Source organism: Pteropus vampyrus, unplaced genomic scaffold (assembly GCF_000151845.1).
Source record: "Pteropus vampyrus isolate Shadow unplaced genomic scaffold, Pvam_2.0 Scaffold63, whole genome shotgun sequence".
Classification (NCBI taxonomy): Eukaryota; Metazoa; Chordata; class Mammalia; order Chiroptera; family Pteropodidae; genus Pteropus; species Pteropus vampyrus.
Genome location: NW_011888844.1, coordinates 8,107,997 through 8,118,724, shown reverse-complemented (window position 1 = coordinate 8,118,724; position 10,728 = coordinate 8,107,997).

Here is a 10,728-nt window from a genome sequence, read left to right as displayed (position 1 = left end):
TATTTCCAAAGAAGTTGCTATTTCTCACAGAGCTGGTCACATTTTCCTCTTCTACAATTCCAAATTATAAACTTTTTTATTTGAGGTCACTGACCACAGCTCAAAACCATTTCCTATATGCTGTCTTTATTCATTTAAAGCATTATTTTGAGCCCTCTTCAGAACAAACATTGTTATACTTATTGACTTGTGATCTGAACTTGCAACCTAATGTCCAATTCTATTGTTTATTGTCAAAGAACTGGGCTGACCTTACTTTATCACTCAGAATGCAGAGACATTTTTGGTTATACTGGCCAACAATACCTATTGACAATCATCAGGTTTGCCTTTCAGCTACAATGTTCAGTAGTATAGAGTACAAGGGCATTTCATGCTATTGTGTGTCTTTGAAAAGTCTTTTTAAAACTTTCCTTTTCAAAATCAGCTTCCTTCATCACACATACTGGCTAAATAAAGTAGATTTAAATTTTCAAATGTTCATGAGTTAACGGCATTTTATTTACTTTGTGCTTCAAATCCTGAAGTTGCTTTTTCCGATATTTAACAACAGAGGCTTTTTTTTGTTTGTTTTTTGGTTTTTTGTTTATTTTTTAAATCTTTTTCTCTATCTTTAATCTCTTATTGGACTTGATTTTTAGGCATAGGAATTGACATCAGTGTGAAAATGGAAGAGGAAACTTGTCAAGAATATATAATCTTGTAGATAGGTTAGACAGCCTTTTTTTTTTCTTCACTAAATATTTGAATAGACTACTACCTGAAAAAGTAACAGATATAACTTATTTTATTTTTAATATGAACATTGAGTAAATTGATGATTGCCTTGGTACATTTTTGCCCCATTTATAGACCTGGAAGTGATCTCAAACATTGTACTGTCTTTCAAGTAGATGATTCGGTTAAAAGAGGCCTTACTTCATGGAACTATGGAGCTTATTCACTCGATATTAGATGTGAGATATGGACAGCTGGAAACTTACACATGTGGATGCTTTATTTACCAATGTGGTATTCAATTACAGTTTGCTTTTCTTTTTCATTTCCACTTAAATGCATAAATGAAAATGTCTTCAACTCACTCAAGTAGGAAGATTGGACACAGCCATCATTAAAGTAGTGCAAACTCTGTACCATCTGTTGCAACTAGCCTCAACTTTCAATGGATTTTCTTTTCCAGTAGTTGTTGATTTAGAGTACTACCTATTCACTTTAATTACACATTTTTGAATTTTGCATATTAAAAATTTTTAGCCTCAAGAAACTACAATATAATGTAAGTGTTATTTCTGTATTTTTTTCTGAATTAAAAATAATTCACAACATATATGTCTAATTTGGTGTGATGGACTAAAGAAGTGGCATTTCACAATTTTTTTCTACAAGCCATTATATTAAAATCATTTGAAATATTAAGTGTAGTCAAAATAAAAATGTAATTCATTTTAATTTATCAACTGAAATATTTTCCCAGTCAATTTATGAAACAATTAATATTGCTTGCATAGACAATAATAAAACAACCACAGACTAAAAGACAAAAAATTAAATTTAGCTGGACCTTTGTTTCTTTGTTTATTTTGTTGGGTTTTATTTTATATCGATTAATATTTAAAATTGTTATTTTAAAATGTGCTGCTGATACCACCCTTACCTAATAATTAGAATAATGTTAAATTACTACTATTTAAAACTCAACAGTTGTCATATATGAAGATACTTTAATATAGTTTTTTTTTTAAGTATATCAAGATATTTATGTTAGAATATGAAAATATATGTGTGCCTAAGGGCTAATTACTATTGTCAGTTCTCTTCTAATTATCGATAAATTCAAGGTGAGAAAAATATAAACGTATTTGTTTTCTAAGGAGCATCCCTTACTATCTGGTTTATTTGATACTACCAAAGAGAAAAGATCATTTATTTGGGTTTATAGTTGAAAATCTTACTACTTGACTTAGTTCCAATGAACCAATGCTCTTGAAGCATCTAAGTAGGAATCTTCATGGTTCATATATGTCAGTTTAGTTAAACTTGTTATTTAATATGATAATTAAGTGATTGAATTTAGGCTATTGGAAAATTCATCTTCCTTTTTATATGCATTCTGCCTGAAGAACATGACCATGAATAATTATAATCAGAGATTATAATGTATTGTCAGCATTGCTAGTATCAACCATTATGATTAAGGTGCACTGAAATTTTCAATCATCAGGCCTAATAGTTTTCTTTACACAAATGACAATTTATGTATTACTAATTCTTTTTATAACTTTTATTTCCACGTAACAACTGATTTTAGAAATATTTCCCTTTCAGAATATAACAAAACATACAAATCTATGTACTTCCTATGTTAATAGGTGCATAATATTTTACTGTATGCATTTGTCAAAGTTGACTAATAATCCTATTTAAAAACATTTAAGCTTTTCCCTGAGTTTGAGCAAGTATTAGCAATAATATATAAAATGCAAATGTATACTTATATATTGCATACATGTCTGCATGCATCTGTAGAAGAAATTCTCATGTATAAATTGCTTTATTAAAGGCTATGTACTTTTTAAATATTGCAAAATTGTCTTTCAAAGGTCTTGTCAACATACTGGTCTACGTATAATACACATTTTCTCACTCATAACAGAAAATGTTTTTAAGCCTTTAATATGTCAATATGATGAGTGAATGTTATATTAAATGTGATTTGGATTTGTTTTTCATTAAGAGTAAATTTCAATTATTTAATAATATGTTTATTGGCCTACTATATTTACATTTCAATTTATATTTCAATGTAATAATCCATATGAATCTGGCAAGTTTTCCCTTATGATCTCTGAGGCAATTTTTTGGCTTCATGCATATTTATTACAATTTAATAACCATTCTGATTATATAATTTAGTATTAAAAAGAACACTGAGTAAATGATTTTATTTTCCTTTTAATTCAACTTAATTTCATATTAATACAAGAGACCCAGATTTTTTTGTTTTTAAATTTATTTTATATGAATTTTTTTATTCTGTTATTTTAAACCATTCTAATTAATTTAATTGTAATTTTCTTTTATTTTTAAACTGTAGCTGTTTGGGTGTTTTTAAAATTCTATTTAATATATTTTTTCAATTCAGTAAATCTTTTTTTGTGAGTTAATTATATTGTCTATTGTCTCTTTTAAAAAATATTTTAGTCTTTAGTTTATTGTTTGTATGTTCATTAGGATAATTCTAACTCATAAATTAGAAAATGTATTATTTTCAGTTATTATAATTATTACCTTAAAATTAAATTAAATGTTAACTATTATTTCTTGATACAACTATATGTATTATCAACTCACTTTTTAATTGAAGAAATGAGGATAACTTCTCTATCACAAACTCCTGCTGCCCTTCCATTCAACTATCAATTTTGATGGACTATATTATAGCTATTTATATTGTTTTTAGTTGCATTCACAATTTTGAATGATTAACTAAAACTTCTATTATGTTAACTATCAGTTTAAATAAATATTTGTTTTTGTAGTTAAAATTGTTTTTTTTTATTTTTCCAGCTTTACTGAGATATGATTTGTGAGAAAAAATGTATATATTTTAATTTTACAATATGATGATTTTTAAAATATGTATAATATGATTATTTAATATCTCTATACACTGTGAAATGATTACCATAATCAGATTAATTAATATATTCGTCACCTAATAGTTACCTTGTTTTGTATGGTGAGAATACTTAAAGCCTATAATAGCAAATTTCAAATATACAACAGATTATTAACTATAATCACCATATTGAATATTAGATCTCCAGAACTTGTTCATCTTCTAACTGAAAGTTTGTACACTTTGACCAAAATTTTCTGATTTCTCCCAGCCCCCAACTCATGGCAATCACTGTTACACCCTCTGGTTCTATGAGTTCAACCCTTTTAGATTCCACACATAAATGAGATAGTGCAGTATTTTATTTGTCTTTCTGCCTCTGGCTTATTACAATCAACATTCTATCTTCCAGTTTCATTCATGTTTTCACATATGGCAGGGTTTCCTTCTTTCTTATGACTCAATATATATATAATCTTTATCCATTCATCTGTTATTTGTTTATCAATACTTAAGACTTATTCTGTTTCTATATCTTAGCTATTGTGAGTAATATTACAATGAATATAGGGGTGCATACATCCAGAGGTGGGATTTCTGGATCATATGATAATTTTAATTTCAATTAAAAAAAAAAAAAAACCTTTATACTGTTTTACATTGTGGCTACACCAATTTACATTCTCATCTCCAGTACACAAGGTTTTTTTTTTCTTCACATCCTCCCCAACACTTGTTATTTCTCATCCTATTGTTATTATTATAGTCATTCTAATGGATGTGAGGTGATATCTTATTACATGTCAATATTACATGTCAACTATAATTGAAAAACAAAAAAAATTAAAAAATAAAAAATAATAAAGATGAAAAATTTAAAGGTTCTAATAAAAAAGGTAGGTAATACGCAAGATCAAATAGGTAATATCAGAAGAGGGATAGAAGTTATGAGAAAAAATAAAGTGGGATGTTAGAAACATGGCAGAGTGGGAGACAAACAGCAAAAGCAAAAGATAATCAGTAGGACTACATAAAACTAAAAACCTTCTTCCAAACAAAAGAAATGACCAAAAAATGAAAAGACGATCTACAGGAGAAAATATTTGCAAATAACATATCTGATAAGGGGTAGATATCCAAAATATACAAAGAATTTATGCAACTTAATAACAATCTGACTAAAACCTAAGCAAAGGAATTAATAGACATTTTTTTTTCTCCAAAGAAGACATTTAAATGGCCAGCAGGCATGTGATTAGATACTCAACATCACTAATCATTAAAGAAATGAAAATCATAACCACAATAACCTCTCTCTCTGAGAGAGAGAGAGAGAGAGAGAGAGAGAGAGAGAGATTTACATTTTCATTAAATATATTTTTCCATTCTCTTTACTTTTGGTCAGTGTGTGTCTCTTCTGATCTGAAGCGAGTCTCTTGCCAGCAGCATATATAAGGATCTTATTTTCTTATCCATTCAGTCACCCTGTCTTTTGATTAGAACATTTAATTATTTTTCATTTGATAGATAATAAGTTATTTTTAAAACTTTCCTGTCTGATATATCCAACATTCATGTCATACTTGAGTCTGGTTCTGGATCTTTGTTTATCTTCCCTAGCATAGTTATTCCTGCCTTATAATTTTAAGTTGAAACCTGGGTTTATTTTTTACAATAATAGATACTAAATCAAGATAAGTATGGTGTTGTCTGGAGAAGACCTAACATTTCCTTCTGTTATGCCTAATATGTGGGGATTTGTTTTAATATAGTCTGGTGTTTGGGTTTAGAGTTTGTTTTTTCTCTGTTTTCCAGAGTTAAGCATTTTTTTCTTATGGCCAATACTGACTTCAAATTTCTGTAAGGATTTTTTATTTTGTATTCCCTTTTGGATTTGGATCTTTCCTTTGTAGTGCTCCCAAGAGAAATTTCCTTGCATTTCTTTTAGCTGTATTCTAGGCTTGTTTTTATGTATTATTACCATAGTGGTGTAGTACTGATAATAATTCTAAGTTATTGGAAGATAAATGTTAAACAAAACATGCAAGCTTTAATGTCTGTTCTGTGCTTGAAGTGGCTTATAATATCATGTGTCAACATACATACATACATGATTTAGTACACTACAAGATACAGCAAATTACTGCTATCTCCAGCTTATCTCAGTAAGAAATTAGTGCTAATATGTCAAAACTCTATTTGAAAATAGCTTAGCATTCTGTTTAAGGATATTTTCCTATGAATAAATTATTACATAATTATCGTGTTTGAAAAATATGAGAAAATTGTTGTGAAAGAGGTGATGTGATATTAAGAGGGTTTTATTTTGTCAAGGTAATGGATAGTATGATAGGGGGAAGTCAAGAGAGAATACTAAAAGAAAGATAAGTATTAATACAGGAAAATGGCAACATTGTACACAAAATCAAAATTCCTGCTCATTCTTTTTTATAATTGACAGTAGAAGGAAAGCAAAAAATTAAAATTTAAAGTTATTGTTTCATTTATGTGATATGTGTGAAAAATGCTATCATTGTAGCTCTATTAGGATCTTGATAAATGGAGCCATTTATCTTAAATATTTTTTTTTTACATAAAACAATGTAAGCAGACAAAATAAAAATTTGAAAGTGTAAAATAAATTATTTCTATGTTTAACAATTTATTGAGCAGTTTTCAGATTCTCCTGAGAATGGAAGCATTTTTATTTGATAAGTGCTATTTAATTTATTGAATTGGAGGCAGATCTGAAAAAACAAATTGAAAAAAGTAAATACATGGCAAATATATAAACTATTTGGAGCTGCTGTAAGATGCGATTCTTATTCAGAAGTTGAGGGAAATATGAACGGCATTTTTTAACCCAGGCTTGTGACTTTCAGAAAATTCTATCTCAGAGTATATAATAACATATCTACTCAAAAATAATTTTCTTTGTTGTTGTTAATATTACAAGGGACATGCTATTTAATATGAGTAGATGAAGGTTTTTTCTTTAAAATCTAAATATTATTATTTTTTTAGAAAAATATTATTATTATTTTAGAAAAAATACTCTTTGACAACATTTTTTCCATATTATCTTTTTGATATTTATTAAAATACTCTTTCTTCTTAAAAAATATTAAGTCTGTACTTTCCTTAATCTTTATTTATTTATTTTTTTTATGACTGCCCATCTCAAACCTCCTTAGACCTTTAGAGTATACAGTTTCAACAGTACTCTGTACTAGTGCAATCCACAAGTGGAAAAGAAAAGCATTTAAAAGATGTTAAAGTATTATAAAGAGCTGCTTTGCCTTTTCAGTTTGAGTAACAGCAGTATGAATATTAGCTATGTTCTAACAGCTATAATAGAAGGTGACATTTTATCTATGCAAGAAGAAATATGGGGGGGGGCAGGGATTGTTTCTTTGTTGTTGATGGTTTCAGATGAAATTAAACCTAGCTAAAAAAAATCGGTTTTTTCTGCACAAATCAAAAATATTATTGAATAATAACAACAAAAAAAACAACTTTAAGAACATTTCTTAATGTGCTAAGAAAGGGGGTAAAATTGATCATTAGAAATAAGATCTTAAACTATTCATAAGACTATCAAGAATAAAAAAGTAACGAGAGGTGAAATATAAGTGTGGGCCCCAGGCCTGGCTGGTCCTGGGTCTGGCTCTGATCCAGACCTGTGGCTAGGAATAAGACTATGGATTTAGAATGTCACATTAGTGTAGTAAGACGCCTGCATCTAACAAATGTAAACATAATTCAGCTTATTGTATAATACATGTGTGACTGAATGCCACTATTGTACTCTGATATATGTGGAGTCCATGCGATCTCTTATTGGAGCAGGAGCAGAAGCAGAAGCGCGTTCCCCGCAATACAAGAAGCACGCTCCCCACAAAAGAACCACACTCCCTGCAATAAAGTTGATGTCTGTCATTTCATTTTCATGTAGCCCCCTCGTGGGTTCTTACAACTGGACGTCTCACCACCGAAACCTTCTCTTCTTATCAGCTCGGTGCTGACACGTGGCATCACAAACAGGATGAGGTGAGTACGGCCCCCAGCATTCTGGACACTCCTGGGTGGAGGATATCCGGGTAGAGGACATGTGGCTCCTCCACCTCCCAGTGGTATCCTGTGGCCATGTATCTGGCTACGTGTGTCCCTGGAGGATTGGAATGGAGTGAAGCCGTGTTGAGAGGATGTCCGGAAAGCCCTGGAGATGTTGGAGCTGGATGTGCTCACCACTTACCAGGAGGCAGTGGGTTGAGTGGCTTCAGTGTTCGTTGCCAGGCTGTGGCAGGCCAGCCTGGAGGTTCAGGACCAAGCTCAGCAGGTGTAGCAGCTGCAATGCCAGGAAGACATACCACCTTGATCCAGTACACCCTTGCCGAACTCTGAGACCTGACGAAATAGGTACGGCAGAGAGCAAGGGAGATGGTTTTGGGGTGGCTGCTGCGGCTGTGAGATGATGGGGCTGAAGGAACTGAATTATTTCCAGAAGAGATGCCTCAGTTGGCCTCCATAACGGTAATACCCTCCCTCAGGCAGCACCTCCAGAATGTAGTGGGTACAGTGCAGAGCACAGGCAATCATTCCCTGATTAACTGTCTCATGTACGATGCATGGACAGTGTGGGCCGACCTGGGGGAGTTGCCAGAGACAGTGAGCAGATGGACCATGTACTTAGACCTGGTCCAGATAATTTGAGAAATGGCCATGTGACAGATGATGTTTCATTCCCAGTACACAAGCTCCAATAAAGAGGTATTTACAACCTGTATGAAATACTTGATTTTGACTTCTGGCCCAGCAGGTAAGGCACTGCTTGGCCTGTTATGTGGATAGGCAGATCCACGGGGTGATATCCACTCTGGCTAGGTTGGGGGATGCGGAAGTGAAACACAAAGAGCGTTCTACCCAAGTGAGCGCTGTACTGCCTGCCACACTCCCAGACCTGCCAGTAGTACATGGAGGGAGGTGTGGCTGAAAAGGTGGGGCAGGACAGCCTCCAGCCTGATTTGTTGTGAGAGTGAGTCGCAGGCAGATGTGTTTTGATCTCCTCGTGGCAGAGATCACTGCAGAAAAGATTGAGCAGCAACCTGATGAAGTGCTGCTGGTGCTGTGGAATCAGCTGCGCCCTGGCCAGCAATTCACTCTTATTCTTGGGAAAGCCGTAACTCTTGAAGTGCAGCTGGCCGATTATCTCCCTGATTAGGGATTCGCCCTGGGCACCAGGTTGGCGGGGGAGCCAGTTTACCTGAAGCCACAGGAGCTGAATAAGGTTACACTGCACCTGCATGCTACCCTGCCAACCATAATGGACATTATGGACTGGTTGTCACATGAACTTGGGTGATGCCATTATGTGGTGAACTTGGCAAATGCCTTTTTCTCCATTGCCATAGCCCCAGAAAGTCTAGAACAGTTTTCCTTCACCTGCAAAGGGCGACAGTGGACATTCCTTGTTCTTCCCCAGGACTACCCTGTGCCATGGTCTCCTGGCTCAAGATTTAGCCACGTGGAAATGACTGCCCTCATATGTAAATATAATTCACTTATTGTATCACGCATGTGTGGCTGAATGCCACTATCGTACTCTGATATATGTGGAGCCCATGTAATCCCCTAATGGAGCAGGAACAGAAGCAGAAGCGTGTTCCCTGAAATAAGAGAAGTGCGCTCCCCACAATAGAACTGTGCTGCCTGCAATGAAGGTGCCTGTCATTTCATTCTCATGTCAGTCCCTCATGTGTTCTTACAACTGGGTGTCTCACCAACCGAAACCTTCTTTTCTTGATCAGCTCGTTGCTGATGATAAGTGACAGGAGAAAAGTCTTTCTGGTAACTAATCAATGCGTCCATGATGATGAGCAAAAACATTAATAAAGTGTGTTGAGTGATGGGGGGTCTTGGTATTCACTGGTCATCTGGTAAAGTGTAGATCTCATGGAATCATAAAAATAAAGGTATAATAATTAATCAAAAAGATCAGCCACTGAAATTAGATACAATAAAGCAATATAGTTATCGATGATAAGTGAGTTTAACCCAAGAGTTTGGATGTAACAGTGAAACTGAAGCCATCAGATTCCTGTACTGTACCAAACATAAGGTTAGTTGTATCTTCTTCCTAATTGTATCAAGAGTCTCTGGAATAACAACATGTAACACATAGATATGTAATTACAAGAGACAGAATTGTGTAGTATAGTGGTTCAAGAAAACAACTTATATAAAAACCTAGTGTATTGGGTACATAATTTAAGGGAATGTTTATCACTTTATTAATCTTTAATGGAAAAGTAAAATGATGAGGAAGACATGATGATAATCATGTGTAACTCCTACATAATAAATTTAGTTATATGTATACCCAGATAATTGCCTAGTATGCCTTCATGATAGTCATTCTCAAATTTAATGTACACAATTTTTACCTGGACACACATATTAAAATGCAGATATATGGTACTCAAATCAAATCCATGCTTCAGTAGGTCTAGGCTGGAGCCTTTATAACTGTCATGAAAGGCAATACTATTGCGAGTTATTCACTGGTTATATATTAAGAAACATGTTTATATGCAGTAGGTGATAATGTTGGTTTTGTTATTTTCAACTATGTTTTTCCTCATTAGTCTCAAGTTTAGAACCATAACAAAATTTTTGCTTTGCTTTTTTTTTAAAAAGCACATTTCTCATGTATCACTAAAAATCACTTTCTTTATATTTTTACTCTATGCAAAGCACACTTGATGAAGATTGAAAGAATATAAAATGAATTGAAAATAATAAACCTGCTACAGTTAAAAATAAATTGCATAATATAAGTTGAAAATTTGGGGATTGTTTCCACCTATTCAATATCCAGAGTATCAGCATATTCACCTAATTCATTATAAAATGCAAGTCTAGTTGTTAAGCACCCTTTTGCATAGGTCTATAATTAAAACATTGGATAGAAAATGTTAGAAATCATTATTAAAATGTACTGCTCATTTGGACCATTTTAATTGACAATGTACTCTTAATAACTCTCCCTTGAATGTGATGGTCTATCCAAAAGCCTTTATTTTCCATGAGAATTTTAATCTGGAAACAAA